General features: G+C 35.0%; 1 protein-coding gene across 3 annotated transcripts in view; it reads right to left on the bottom strand.

The window, feature by feature from the left end:
* Positions 1-16428, bottom strand: part of LOC138171962 (WD repeat-containing protein 7) — a 492039-nt gene that overhangs the window by 9545 nt on the left and 466066 nt on the right. The window lies entirely within an intron of this gene.

The following is a 16428-nucleotide window of genomic DNA, read 5'->3' on the forward strand; positions in this document are numbered from 1 at the left end:
CCCAAATCAACTTTCATATTTGTAGCTCTAAGGTTAGCAGGCAGTTTCTCCACTGGTCTGTCAAAATGCCTTAGACCTTTCCTGGTGAGTCTACCTGTGTCCTGGCTTTCTGGACAGTGGTGGGCTACTTAAGTCTGGAAGTGTTATTTTTTTTTAAAGCAATTGGGGTTAAGTAACTTGCTCAAGGTTACACGGCCAGTTATTTCTGGGTGTGGTGCTAAGTGTCTGAGCCCGGACTTGATCCCCAGGCCATCCCGACACTGGGGCCAGTGCTCTTACTCGCTGTGCTACCCGGCTGCCCCTGGAAGTGTTATTTCTGATCCCAATATAAAAGAGTCAATGAATTAGCCTAGTACCCTTTGTTTATTATCCTCTGCCTCCACTTTCTTCAGTGTGTTTGGTTAAAACATGGGGTTTTCCATTTTGGACCTTTTTAAATAACTCTGAATAAGAAGCTATTTTCACAATAGTTAACTAGGTCATCTAATTCCTTTGCAAAAATTCTTTTGGTTCTACCGTGTTTCCCCGATAATAAGACCTATCCCGAAAATAAGTCCTCCCCTTACTGTGTAAGATTCCTCTAAAATAAGCCCTCCCCCGAAAATAAGCCCTCTGGGGGTTTTCTGTCCCAAAAAAATTAATAAGACAGTGTCTTATTATCGGGGAAACACGGTAGTGAAATAACCTGATATTTGTACATCAATTAATGCTCATGAGTGAAAAGATTTTTAAATGAGTTATAATTAATGACAGCTAATATAGTTAATAATAGTTAAGATGCTTATGTAGGGATCTAGGTACCTCATTAATTCCCAACCAAAATAGCATATTAATTTTCTGGGAATGAATTACATAGGAAAAAATTTAAAATAAATGCTATGTTTTCATATATTAAGTATATATATATATGTATATTATGCATCTAAAACACACATATACTATACATACCAATACATACAACTGTATATATGTTTATATGTATATACATATGTTTATATGTATATACAGTTTATATATAAACATACAGATGTATAACCAATCAGCACAGGCAAATGATGCATAAAATATAAAAATATATAATACCATATTTGAAATCTATTATATTCCATATTATATACTTGTATAGCACATATATAGTTATATATAAATGTCTATTACACATATATGTACTTATGATGAATACACATTCATATTATAATATTGTTATGGAAGCTAGTAACTATATAAATGAACATTAAAAAGAAATTAATAACCACAAATAACTAAACAAATAACCATGAACAGTGAAAATGAATTTAAGAGCAAAACTTTGATTAAAGAAATTTACTGAGAAATATGATCAATACTTTTAACCCTTGTGGTTTTAATAATTACAGAAAATAGAGCCGCAAAAAGGTAAGTACCACATTGTTTTAATCAAAAAGACTATAAATAAAAACTTCTTGAAAATTTAAAACACAACAATTATAGAAAATGTTAATTATATGATTATATTGCCTCCTTAAGGTGGTCCCATGCAATCTATTTTGAATCTACAGCTTTAACAGAAAAATCAGACTGAATCTATCATCTACTTTTACATATAAGAAATGAAGGAGGACTTCATTAAATGTTTAAAATGATAGGTGGAAGAAGGAAAGAAAAAATTTTTCTAAGATAGCCTTGAATATTATTTTGCTGTCACTTGTTTCTCAAGGCATAGTGGAAACAAAATTTTTCAACAAGGCACACATTTATTCCAAACATAGGAAACAGTCATTAAGAGAACTGTTACAACAGAATCTGAGCTATTTAATAAGTTGAGCACATTATCCAGTAGAGAAACAGGGAAAAAATACTATAATCACATACCAGATTACAAGTCTGCCTACACACAGAGTTCTGAGGAATGCCAACTATTTAGATGACAATCTAGTATAATACAAACCTGGTCCATGGTACTACCACAGACATGGCTCACCAAACATTGTTCACATTAAAAATAAACTAAATAAAAATTTATAAAACATAACATGCTGTTGAAAGTCATACAGAAATATCTTGTAAGAATGCAAATGCTTCCAGTTTAGAAGTTCTGGCTATTTTAAACTATTTGGTATACCTGGTGACTCGGTTACAATTTCAGCCTAAGAGGTGCTTAGTCTTCAGTGTAAAGGAAATGTTGCTGTTGTTTTTTTGTTCAGAATCTCTGAACTTCTGAGATCTGTAAAGGGAGCACCTGAACTGACTTTAATCTCTATATTCCTGTATCAGGGATGCAGCTGTGCAAGGATCACAGGAAGAATATAAGCACTTTGTGATAGGACAAAACAGAGTGGTTTGGATCTTAAATGCTGAACTGTTAAGAATAGTTCTGTGCTATTTTAACATGCAAATGAATATCAAGCCTTGGTATTGGACAGAGATATTTCTGCCTTGTAAAGAGAGAAATGGAACATAAAGAAATTAATATGATTCAGGAAGTCCTATAAAAGATGAATCAAACACTTATTCCTAGTAGGAAGCCAAGTGTTCTGTTGTTAAGCATCTCCCTCTCTTAGAAAAGAAACTGAGAGGATTGGTAATAAGAAAAGCTTGCACTTACATAACACTTTGCAACAGACATATCCAATGTTCTATGCAAAGAAAGGTGATTAATCCCATTTTACATAGAAGTAAACAGAGGCATATATTTGTTAGATGGCTTGTCCAGTGTCAACATAAATTGTAACTGTCTCTTATAGACAAAACATTCTCTTTAAAACTCCAACTCAAATGGCCTATCACTCCCTAGGGTGCTTGCCATTCAGCTTCCAAATGTCAAGTTGGAGGATTAAAACTATGAAGTAAGACTTTATTATATCTGCTTCAGGGGTTAAATGGTGTAGAAAGGAAGACATTTTATATTATGACAACTGGATATCATATATTATTGCTAATAATTATTAAGAAAAAAAATCCCCAAAGACTGTTTTTTTTAAAAATTCAACAGTAACTATGTCAAAATTCCATAAAGAACTAAAATCCTGCTATAACAAATATTATCACAATAAAAATGCTTTACAAAAGTCACGGCCCTCACTTCAAATAATTTTTATACCAAGAAAAACTAAAACTAAAAGAATCTGGACAGTCCTTTGAATTTTAGGGCAATGGAATGTAAATTAAATTACTACAATGCAGAGGTAGTGACTAATGCTGGAAAGAAGATTTAGAATGTACAGAAACATTAGAATCTTTAGAATTAAAGATTTATCAGTTTGACTTCACACTCTGTCAGAGCTCTCCTGTAGTCAGTCCTTGTATAAGACAAAATCGTATGATGTGAAGGATGCAAAAGGACTATGAGACCCCAAATATCTAATCCCATTGGTTCTATGTAGTGCCTGACATCCCCACCATCAGAGTTACTTTTGGGGGTTTATTCATTAAGCACTTATTAAACACCTATTATATGCAAGGTTGTGAGACCACAAAAATAAAAATAATACACTGTTCCCTTTTCACATATCCGCCCCCCCACACACACTTTGAGAATTCACATTAGCAGAAAACGTACCATAAGCACAAGCACAACCTCTACAATTGGTTGTCAAATGTTAAGACATAGACAATGAAAATGTGTGAGTGCACATGGAAAAAGTCTTGGGTTTGGAGTCTGAGAACCTGGCCTTTTATCAAGGCACTGCCATTTAACACTTGTTTGACCTTGGGCAAGTAACTAAACCACCCTCTCTGGGTCTTAGTTTGCAAAATGAAAGGGAGAGAAAGAATGAATTCAAAGGTCTCTTCCAGGTTTAAATTGATGATACTCTTATATTACTTAAAGGATGTATAATCTAGAAGTAGGAAAAAAAAAAAACATGTCCACACATACTATAACAATTTATTTGAATTAAGGGCCTAGGAGAGGTCTAAACAAAGTATTATGAGACATTAAAGAGAATGATTCCTTCTTGTTTGGAGTTGGGTGGGTCAAAGAATCAAGAAAGACTCCTGATGGCTCCTGAATTGGGTCTTGTACACTAAAAAGGATTTTAACAAGTAAAAGTGAAGACAGAAGAGAGGGAATTAATTTTAGACATGAAGGCACAAAAGAAGGGGAAGGCTAAAGCATTCTGATAAAATATAAAGTCCCTGCTAAAATATAAGCATTCCATCTACCAAGTGTAACAGTTTATAACACATCATCCCTCATTATCACATTAGCAAACTGCAAAACACTAAGGGAATGAGACACGGGCTCAATGTGAAGTCTGGAAGGCCTGAAATGCTGCTTCAGACATAAGCTGTGAGAAGCTGAGCAAGTGATTTAGCCTCTTTGTATCTCAGTTTCCTCATCTGTAAAATAAGGGGACTGGATTCTATACTTTCTGAGGTCCCTTTCAACTACAAAGCTACCATCTTATGAACATAAGTACATTTTGATGAGGTAACAAATTTGCCAATTCAATGCAATAAACATTTTTAAGGGCTTATTATGTGCCAGGCATTGTGCTAAGTGATGGGGATATAAAGAAGAAAAAGCCAGACAGTACTTTGCCTTCAAGGAGTTTACAATCTAATTAGAGATAACAATACACAAATTGAAGCATAAAGGGGTGGGGGAACCAGGGAGTATCAGTCTTTGGAGCACAATGTTTCAAGAAATTAAAACCAAGCAGAGCTGCTGATGGATAATGAAGGGGTCTAGCACTAATAAATAATGCATAGAATTGGTCCTGTTCTAAACTAATTGGTAGGAAAAAAAGCCAAACAAACCAAAAAACATATTTGCTTAAGACAGCATGGTGGAATTGATAAAGAGCTGGCCTAGGAGCCAAGAAAATCTGGGTTCAAGTCTTGCCTCTGACACATACCAGCTGTTTGAACTAGAGTGAGTTGCTGAACTTCACTGTGTTCTAAGTAATTTTCTGTTCAATTTAATAAATATTTATTAAGTGTCTTTTACATGCCTGGAGTTCTCTAAGACTTTAGATTGCAAAGAAAGCACCATCCTGCACTGGGAGGTAGAACCTTAGCTGTGAGTTCTCTATAGGAATGAAATCTCAGGTCCTAATGCTAAGTTAGGGAGCATGCCTAAAGGCATGTTTCCTTTGGTATTAGAGTCACCAAACACAAAAGGAATACATTTTATTATATTACAAGGAAGTCAAATAATGAAAGGTAACTAGGGCTGCATGTCTTCATGAAACCTCAACACAAAAGGCCAACTTATTTAGTGGTTAACTGGCTGTGAGGGAACTAATGAGGGCAGAAAGAAGACAAAGACATCTTCCCGACTGACAACTTCACTTGTTAGTCAAGGTAAAAGGAAAGTATACTTTAAAGAAAAGGCATCTCAGTATGGTGAAAAAGTGAAAAATTAATTCACTTTCCTTTTATTCTAAGCATCTGATGTTTTCAAGATTTTATTAGGTATGTACATTCACCTGAGGGTCTTCCCCTATGGTGAAATAAAATCTGTGACATAGTAAGCAATTTATATATATATATATAGCAACACAGATACAAGTCATATAAAAATATGGGTGGCTCCTAACATATCCACAGAAATCCTAGGAGTAATAAACCGTGATCTACTTGCTAGAATTTTTTCGGTCTTACCAAACTCAGGGCTAAACTCATGGTAAAGAAAGTGATCTTAATAATAGTTGGCAGTTATTTAGCATTTTAAGGTTTGTAAAGTCTTTATATTATCTCATCTTAGCCCTGGAAGTGGATCCTATAATTTCTCCCATTTTACAGATAAGGAAATGAGGCAAATAGAGGTTAAGTGACTTGCCCATGGTACATAGTAAATATTTAAGGACAGATTTGAATTGAGATCTTCCTGATTCTAGGACCAGCATTCTAACCACTGCACCATCTAGCTTCCTTAAAAGATTATCTTTTCCATTTTACCAAGGACACTGAGCAGACAAAAATCTATCTTGTTTTCAAACATCTCTGAAGAAGATTCTGTGAACACCCTTGAGACTCCTTTTTAGTGTTTAACAATATGTACTGTCAAGAAATTGGTCCTTCTATCAAATCTAAATAAATCCACATATGCTATCATTTAAGCTATTGTCGTTATGTCCTCAGAAAAAAGGGAAAACAGCCAGGCACCAGTCTTCCCAATGAAAGCCTTTTGTAGCCATGCAGACTGTTATTAACCAACCTCTCAGCCTTTTATTTTCTGGGCTGAAAAATCCCAGTAATTGTAATACTTTTTCAAATATCATCTTTTCCAACGGTGATACTCCAGAAAACTTTTCTTTCTTTTTTAAGACTAGCTTCTCTTTTAGAGAGTGGTCTCTCCTCCTTCCCCATTCTTGCTCTTTTCTGAAAACTTCTATGCCTCACGCTTGTGTGCTGTGGGTTTCTTCTGGCCATCTCTGGCATCTGCTTGAGAGTGACAGCAGAGAAAGGAAGCCAGATGGATGAACTTGAGGAGTTCCTTGCTCCCTGCTGAGCAGATCCATGGCTCTTGGTTTCACCATAGCCTGCCCTGCTGTGGAGATAGCAAAGGCCTTACCGATTCTACTTTAGGCCTAGGAGGAGCAGGTGAGACAATGGTGGAATAGGGATGTGCTGAGATTGAGTGTAGCTTCTCATAAGACCATGAATGGATTTAATTTCCACCTGCTGGGGCCTGAAGACCGAAGGAAAATTCAAGTGCCCAAACTGGAAATGTATAATAGACATTGGGGCTGGGGGAGGAATCTTATTGTTGATACTTCAAACAGTGTTTTGATTTTTGTTCAAATTTCTGTCCTGCAACTCCTGGTATTAAAGAAGGTCACTTTGGGGCAGCGAGGTGGTGCAGTGAATGGAGTACCAGCCCTGGAGTCAGGGGGACCTGAATTCAAATATGGCCTCAGACACAACATTTACTAGCTGTGTGACCTTGGGCAACTCACTTAACCCCAAATTGCCCTGCCTTCCCCCCTCCAAAGAAAGCAAAATAAACAAAGAAAGAAGATCACTTCAACATCTATGGTGATTTGACTATGATTTATTTATTTTTTCAGTGAAGATAATTCAATTAAGAATCATCATAATTGGGGTGGCTAGGTGGCCTGTGAATAGAGCACTGGCTCTGGAGTCAGGAGGACCTGGGTTCAGATCCGGCCTCAGACACATAACACACACACACACACACACACACACACACACAAACTAGCCATGTGACCTTGGGCAAGTCACTTAATTCCAATTGCCCTCCAAAAAGCAAAAAAAAAAAAATAATCTCAAATTTTGTTGTGGTATAAATTTCAGTGATTCACAAGATTTGTAAACTAGATTCAATAAAAGACATACTGAATTTATAACTGTAGCTGAAATATGCAGGTTTATACAAGTTCATACAAATATACCCCCCAGTCAGGTAGAAAAGAAACATACCTAAATTCAAAGCCAAAGCAATGAATGAAAGGTATTGTACAGGTCAAGAGATTGAATTTCTACTGAAATATTTACTTACTGTATATCAAATAAGAGATTTGCTGGCTTAAAGAAACCATTATATCTTTAATGTAATCACTATTGCCCAATGATAAGGAAAACTAATAGGCCAATCAATTATAGAATTCGATAGTTAGACCATCAAACTCTTTAGTACTTAACAAACAATAAAAAATGTTTTGGTAATATAAAGGTGAAAATCAATAGCCCTAGGACACTTGTTGCAGTCTTTACTCCTGACAATTTATCCAAATAACTGCAATCTTTAAGGGAACAAAATTGCTTTGATGTTTTAATTTATGTGCTTGCTTTCAAATGTTGATCCTTTAAAAGTGAGATTCACTCTTTTCTGTCTGTTACTCAGAAGATACTTTTTAATAATGGTGTATTCAATGTGTAATTATGTTAATTTCTGTATTCCTCTAGCAAATATCTTATTTTAAAAAAAAATCCATTTCCTTTTCTTTATGATATTTAAATGCACTTCTGCAAGACCTTTATTTATTTATTAGGGAAATAAGTATATTGATGTGACTCAATCAATCAACAATTCTCTTTTTCAGATCCAAGTAACTAAAGACAAAATTTTGTTACTTACCTGAAGGTTAAGTCACTTAACTTTAGGGAAAAAAAAGGAATTTAAGTTGAAGTATAATATTATGAAAATCATTCTTACCCATACATGATCTGAGTGTGAGAATTTTTGCATTGTGGGCCTTTTTGTTCTTCAGTAACAATTTTTTATTAAAGATGAGTTTTTATATTGGCAGTGAAAAATTGAGAGAAATTTTAGTTAAAAAACTGGGTTACAAGTAAGATACGTATGTGTGTATATATTTCTATTTGAGATGTATATTTATATATATGTATATCTTTGAGAAAATTTTACTGCTAGAATAAATATGAATAATGTTTATATTACAGAAATGAGTACAATATTCACATAAAGATGGCATGTACTAATATTTATATCTTTCCCTATGTCATACTCCAGCCAAATCTACTCTTTGCCCTTGTCATTTCCTCCAATACTTCCAGCCCTCTTTACTCTCATAGGCCATCAATACTGCTCTGTGCATACCCTTCTACCTTCCTAATCTTCATACCTCAGTGAACTACTTCATCTTTACAATGTCTCAAATCCCTAATTCCCATGTCTTATTACCCATCACAATCTGTAAGACCACAAGTCTGGATTATTTCCATCATTTACCTTCTTGAATCCTACTCACATGCTGCCAAAAAGACCTGCAGAAAATCAAGAAAGAGTACTGACTGGGTTCACTACAAATTTATGCTAATCAACTTCACTGGGCCGTCACTGCAGTAAGGCAACCTATTAATCCTTCCTAATTGATTCCCTATTCTATTTATCACAGCAGATATTCTAAACCTTATCTCCTCTTTTCATTCCCTTCCCCTCTATCATTTCACCCCTTCCTTTTGGCTGAGTAACTCACTTCATACATTATAAAAGAAAACTATCTTCTCCCTTTTTCCTCTTCTAGTATTCCTTTGACATCATTTTCCACTATGCCCTTCACTCCAGTCTCTGACGGAAGCGGTGGCCCTTTTGTTTGCCAAGGTCAACACTTCTACATGTACCCTTTACCCTACACTATCCCATCTTCTTTCACAGACTGAAATCCTCGGTTGGCTCAGGGGACTAAAGGCTCATACTGTTGATATCACTTCATTGTCAGATTAGTACAAAGCAATGTCTACAATGTGCAACTCAGGCAAAGGAGTTCTGCTCAGCTAAATGAATAGGAGGTGTCCTCAAGGCTTATCTGTATGGCCTATCTTCCTCCTGCTAGGGCCTTTAACTGGTTATCTGGTTCACTTCCTACTGTCAACAGCCCCATCTCCACCATCACAGACAACCCTGACTAGATTCTTCCATGTGTGCTAGCTATCATGTTATCTCTGTCCTTGACTTCTTAGCTAAAGTCCCTGAGAAAACTTCATCTATAATTGGTGCTTCCACTTCCTCTCACTTGCTTCTAATACCATTGAAATCTGTCTCCCAACTTGATCATTCAAGAAACTACCCTCTTCAAAATGACCAATGATGGCCAAATCTCATGGCTTTTTCTCAGTCCCCTTCTGGAGCTCTTACAGCTTCTCACTGCTGACCACTTTCTCTTGTCGGAGTCTCTCTCTGCTCTCTCCTGACTGACTCTCCTCTTTATTCATCTGACTGATCCTTTTCAGGCTCTTTTGCTGGTTCTTCATCCATGCCATCCCCAGTAACTATTGGTGTCCCCTAAGGTTTTGTCCCAGGCTTTCTTCTCTTTTTCTCTTATCCTGTCTGGTCCAGCAATTTCATCAGCTCATCAGCAACTGAATGGGTTCAATTGTCCTCTATATGTGTATGATTACCAGATTTGAATATCCAGTCTCCTCTCTTTCCTGATCTCCGGTTCCATATCATTAGTACCCATTATCTGGATGTCCCTTACGAATGTCAAGCCCAACATATCTAAAATGTAATTCGTCATTTTCCCCCACAAATCCCTCACCTCTCATCTGAATTTCCTTATCGCTGATAAGAGTACCACTATCCTCCCACTCACCCAGTCATCCTCAGCTCCTCACTGTCACACAACATATCCAGTCAGTTGCCAAATTTTACAATTTCTTCTTCTATAATTTTTTCTCTACTCCCACAGCCACCACCCTAGTACAGGTGCTTATCAATTCCCACTGAGACTATTGGAATAGCTTTGTAATTAGGATTTATCAAGTTTCTGCCTGAAAGTTTCTCCATACAAGTGTCAGTGATTTTTCTAAAGAGTGGGTCTGATTTTATTTCTCCCACTCCCTACTCAATAAACTCCAATGGCTCCTCCTTACTTCTAGGATCAAATGTGAACTATTCTGTTTCACAGAAGTTCTTTTCCACCCAGCCACTTTCTACCTTTCCAGTCTTTTGCAAATTTATTCCCCTTCACACATTCTATGATCCATGAAGGTGATGAGAGGGGGGGATGATGGAAGGGAGGGCAGGTTGGGGGGGGAGGGAAGTTGGAAGCACTCACTTTTGAAAAGGGATGGGATCAAAGTAGAGAATATAACAAGTGGGTGGTGGGATAGGAGGGAGGGAAATATAGTCAGTCTTTTACAATATATCTACTATGGTAATGTTCTCTATTAGCTACACATGTACAATCTATACTGAACTGCTTATCTTCCCAGTAAGGGTGGGTGACAAGGGAGGAAGAGAATGAATCTGGAATTCAAAGTTTAAAATCAAATGTTTAAAATTATATATATGTATATAATTTTAAACATTTAAAATTTATATATATATACATATATACTATTATTAATACTATCTTACATGTAATTGGGAAAGAAGATATACAGGCACTGGGGCATAGAGATCTACCATGCCCTACTGGAAAAGTCTAAAGGGGTATGGGAGAAGATATGGGAGAGAGCAGATTGGAGGAGGGTATATCCTGTGGGACTGCTATTTGGGGGCGGTGGGTAGGGGAAAAACGGGGAGAAAATTTTTAACTCAAACTCTGTCGGAAATTAACGATGTAAATCAGAAGTTAATAAAGTATTTGAAAAATGAAAAAAAAAAGTATAGGAAACCATAAGATGTTTCCATTGTGATACTGGCTGTCTCCCCTGCCTGGAATGTTCTCCCTCCTAACCTCAGTCTTTTGGAATCTCTTGTTTCCTTGAAGGCTCAGCTCAAACTTCACTTGCCAAAGAACTTTCCCAGTATCTGTAGTTACCAGCACCTCTTCCAAGGTTATCTTCTAACTATTCTTCATATATCAGGAAGACAGAAAGACAGACAGATAGATAGACAGATATAGAGTCTACAAGTAGATGTATATATATTTTTACTGATTTATGCAAACGTGGTTCCCTCCATTAGCATGTAAGTTCTTTGAAGGAAAGACTGATTTTACTTCTTTTTACCATAGCGCCTGTCAAGAAGTGTTCAATGATAATTGCTGACTGATAAATATATATGTGAAAAATGGAAACAACCTTACATATCTATTTTACTGTTTTACATTCCTACATATTAAGAACTATGTTTTTAGTTTCAAAGGAGAATACATTCTACTTAACTTCTGCATAGTTCTCTATAACATAAAAAGATGGAAACTGTGTCCAAATCATATTCCTTAAAACATAGGGTAGGCCTACTGTAATGAGAAGGTCTCTTTTAAAAAGAAATACTGAATCTTCATTTAACAGTCAATTGAGATTAATATTTAGATAATTACACATTATAAAACCTACTGCAGTACTATAGGAGTACTTAGGCTTACTGATTTTTAATTTATGATTTCTTAGGAATAAGAGTCTATAAAGGCCTTAAGAAAGGCTAAATATATTTTTTTAAATACCAATTAGTTAAATGTTGTTCTTAAAAATATAGCAAAATTAAGATTTTTAAACTGATATATACCAATTTCACAGTTAGGCTTTGGGGTCCTAAACATGAATACACCAGGGGCTCCATGGACTCCATGACTCAAACTACTGGGACTGAACTCAGGAAAATCATGAGCTCAAAGAATAACTGAAGGATACATTTCCTAATTTTTTAATGACAAGGCCTTAGCCTAATGAAATTACAGAGTACATCTTAAGACAAACTGTTAAGTGATGTATATATTTGTGTATGCTTTTTTCCTATTTAGGAGGATAGGAAACTGTTTGGGATGGTTATGAATGAATATGAAGTTTCTCGTCTTTTCTTCTGGCATTTGAAAATGTCCCCTTTTTAAATATGTCTATTTGTGGTTTCCTTTGTACTTTCAGTGATTCACAGCACATCATGCTGCCCTCAGCTTCCACTCTTTCTTCCTGCATTGTGCTTGGGACAGATTCTGTGCCTTATAGTGCTGCAGCAAAAGTAGTTCTCAATTTAGGAAGGAATATGTTCCAAAAGTTTGTTTGGAATTTAGAACATATTGGTCCATAAACGCAAGGTTGTTCATTGTGGTCAGAAATTAACTGAAAACAGCACTGTTTCAGCTAGATTTAACCATTTACATTATTACCTATGTGAAAATATGGTCCAATTTCTAACTAAGAACCCAAGAGATATATCTCCCATCTTACTGACAGTGGGGTAGCCACTACTGAGCCTCAATAACTTGTTTAACTCTTTACATCTGTGTAAGAGAAGGCATCTCTCTGGGTCAAGGAAATATAATTAAATTAATCTGGAAAGTCAGATTGTGGCAAGATGTGAAGGTCAGGCTAAGGAGTTTGGATTTTATTTGGGAGACAATATATGACCAGATTTGTTCTTAAGGAAGATTAGTCTTCATTAGTTTAGGCCAACATTAACCAGAGCCTTACTAGGATGGTAGCAGTGGGGAAAGGAGGTGTTCAATGCTTTGGAAGTAAAATGGACATAATTAGAAAGGGGCTAGATGTTTGGAATGGAGAAGGAAAAGTCGAAGATAAAAACCAAGATTTCAAACATGGAAGATTTGGTGAAAGGTACGACCAATGCCAGAAAAAATGAAATCAGAATAAGGAGTATGTTTATTCAGAAATATAATAAGCTTGGTTAAGTCTGAAGTAATTACATATTTAATTTCTTTCCAAGATGGGAATAACTATCAAGTAGATTTTGAGGTTGTGATGGGATTTATTTCTGAGTTCATTTAAAAGGGGAAAAATATTTGTCCAGCATCTTATAAATTTTAAGATTCTGCTAAATCCTTTAAATGCAGCAAAATGAGATCTTTGTAATAATAAAGTCATTTTATTTAACTAAAACTATATAAGAATTAGTGATTAATTTCATAGTTCTATAAAGTTTTATCAAGTATTACAGTTATTTAGAATCAAAATGTGCTTTGCATGAATCCTGTTAGCTGCATACAATAAAAGCATCAAATGACCTTGAACAGCAGCAGTGTATAAAAATACATTTATCACTGAAATGGCATGCTGGCTGTCAGTCAATATATGCTTCTCATTTGTTAGGAGGTTCTCCTGCTGTGATTCCCTCATTACAATTTGCTTTTACTTCCTGGGCAAATGACAACTAGAAAATGAGGCAGCTTCTTTCTTGACCAAACTTAATCCAGAAAAAATTAGATGACAGCTGCAGCCACTCAAGTGTTACAGGACATTTTACACATGTTTGTAAAATGTATAATTATATATTCTAAATTTTATATCACCAAATATGACAGCTAACAAACTCATCTTGCTGAGTCCACTTCATCAGTAGCAGGAGACACATTTGCAATATAAAATGCCTTTTTTTCTTAAAAAAAAAAAAAGTCCTGCAATTCCCCCCACCCCAGTCAATTTTCTAACTGATAAAGAATATTTAGATGCAAAGTGTTTATAAACTTTAAATTTAGGGAAACACTTAGGACATACTTATAAAAATCAGTAAGTTTTATTATCCCTAGCTTCTGCCCCTACTTCTGATAATGTTATTTTGCTTAAAAATGTTATTTTTGCTTAAAAAAAAAGAAATACTCATAATTTCTCAATTTCACAAGTGATATTATGAAATTTTTAAAAATCCTCAAATCAAAACTGTTTTTCCCTTTTTAATTTAAAAAAATAAGTATGGGCTATGAAGAGAAGAAAAAATGAAATGAAAAATTGAACCACCAATTACAGTGTAGCGACTCTAAGAAGAATCACTTCTAATAAAAAGCTCACTTTTTGGATCTCTAAACTTGTTATGTAATTTCTTTTTTTTTTAATTAAGCAATTAGGGTTAAGTACCTTGCTCAAGGTTACACGCCAGTTATTTCTGGGTGTGGTGCTAAGTATCTGAGCCTGGATTTGATCCCCAGGTCATCCCAACACTGGGGCCGGTGTTCTTACTCACTGAGCCACCTGGCCGCCCCTTGTAATTTCTGATGTGTCAATAGGTTAGGGTTCTTATTTAAAACATTTTTTTCAGTATTAGTCCAAAAAAAAACAGAATGGAAATGATATGTTGGGAATAGTGAGTTATTAAAAAATTGATGGTGTTCTACCCACCCCCATTGCCTGGAATCACAGAAAATGCAGATACAAATGGACAAGTACTTCAGTCAGGATGGAACTGTTCTTTCAGATAAGTTTTCTGGTTCTTCATTCAGTCTTGATAGAGAGTGCTCCTACAACTTCCCCTGGGAAAGTAAACCACAACCTAACATGTCTCAATCAGAATACCTTTCCTGTAAGTTGGCTAAAAATACTCCTTTCCAAGAATTCTTGTCAATCATTTAGTCCTTTATCTATATCTCAAGTAGTATATTTTCTATTTTGATTAAAGTAAGTTTTCTTCCTAATTTAGAATCTTCTATTTTAAATCAAGAAGTTGTGTTATGGTTAATTTTGGTGCTTTCAAGATCTCTGTCTGAAATTGTTCCATAAGCAACATTTAATTTCAATTCTTAGTGTATGATATTAAAAAAAATCCCAGAATTTTCAAATATAAAAATTACACATTTGGGAATTTATGAATTAACTATGTAGTAAACTTGAATATACAAAATACTTGAGTATACAAAAAGAAAAGATGAGACCATTCCTGTTTTCAAGGAGCTCACGCTCTATATGAAGGAAACAACACATAAAAGAAAATTTAGAGGCAGGGCAGATGGCAATTTCTATTTGATTGAAATAGAATTTGGTAATAGTCGGCATCTTTTCACTGATATTCTAGCTCTTTATATGATTAGTCTTCCATTTTTCAGAGGCTAAATATAAGGGTAAAGGCATGATTCTAGCTCTATTTTATCTCAGCAACTTTTAATAGCCAAGATGCAATTCAGTAACTACTTGGATGCCTACTAAGTGCAAGGCAAATCCCATTCCGAACAGGAGTAACTGTATAACAAAGAAAAAAAAAATCAAGAATTATTGGACAATATCAATTCATCCAAAGAATGTTATAATATTCATTAAAACAGTACACAGAAAAAGGGCAAAGAAAACAGAACAGCAGTCTTCAACAGAAACAGAAAAATATCAATATTTCTTGTAGTCTCTTAATCTACTCCTATCTTAAGATGACAATACAGGGAATTAAGCAATACAAAATCACTGATATTAGAAACTGAAAATAAATATAGCGTCGGTCATTCAAATCCAAACCGATCAGTGGATGTGAGTGATTTCATTCCATGCTTCCCTTCCGCCCAGGAAATAATATATTTAACCCATATAGCTGGAGAGAGAGAGCCCTTTCCTTTGGAAGGTTTTCCTGAAGTGTGGAGCACTGTTTTGACACCCACATTGATGAAATATCTGATGCTTTCTATATACTTAAGAGGTTCCCCTTTGTTAGTAGACCAAGATTTTTAAAAATCTCTTTCTATTACTGGCACAGTACCTTGTAGGAAGTAGGTGTTTAATAAATATTAGGTAAGCTGAATATTTAGACCTCACTGAAGAATTGCCACAGGAATTACAAAATATGTGTAATGGTTGCACCCTTACCTATTTTTCCTGACACTGGATGAAAAAAATAATTTTAACACAATGTAAACTTTCAATTGAATAAAAAAAGATAAGATATTAATTCACTGACAATTTCTCCCATCTTCCATTAATGCTTATTTGTTTTATTTTTTTTTCTAAACTCTTAATTTAGGTATTTCCTTTCATTTTCATTTTTCTGACATTTGTAAACCAAAACTAAATGAGTTCAACTTCTCATATTCAGGCAGAGAGACAGTTTTACCCTGTTTCATGGAATTATATATTTTTGAGTAAACAATTCAAAGCGGTATTATATTGGCATATTTCTCCCTCTCTAACTGAATCAAATGTGGATCCAATTTACCAGTCATTTTTAAAAACACGCTTTTTAGTCAGCAATTTTCCCTTAATTATGTTTCTATATGTGTGTGTATTATATGTATAATTTAAGTCTGTCAATATGTTAGCTTCCACTTTTCTAAGATGCTCATATAACTAAAATTTCTCTATCAGTATATTCATGTTTCTAAAAAAAAAATCCAAAAACTTCAAAAACTCTTTGTCAAGTATTTC

Source organism: Petaurus breviceps, unplaced genomic scaffold (genome assembly GCF_028583685.1).
Source record: "Petaurus breviceps papuanus isolate PSGF00001 unplaced genomic scaffold, PetGlider_PUasm1.0 128, whole genome shotgun sequence".
NCBI classification, from domain to species: Eukaryota; Metazoa; Chordata; class Mammalia; order Diprotodontia; family Petauridae; genus Petaurus; species Petaurus breviceps.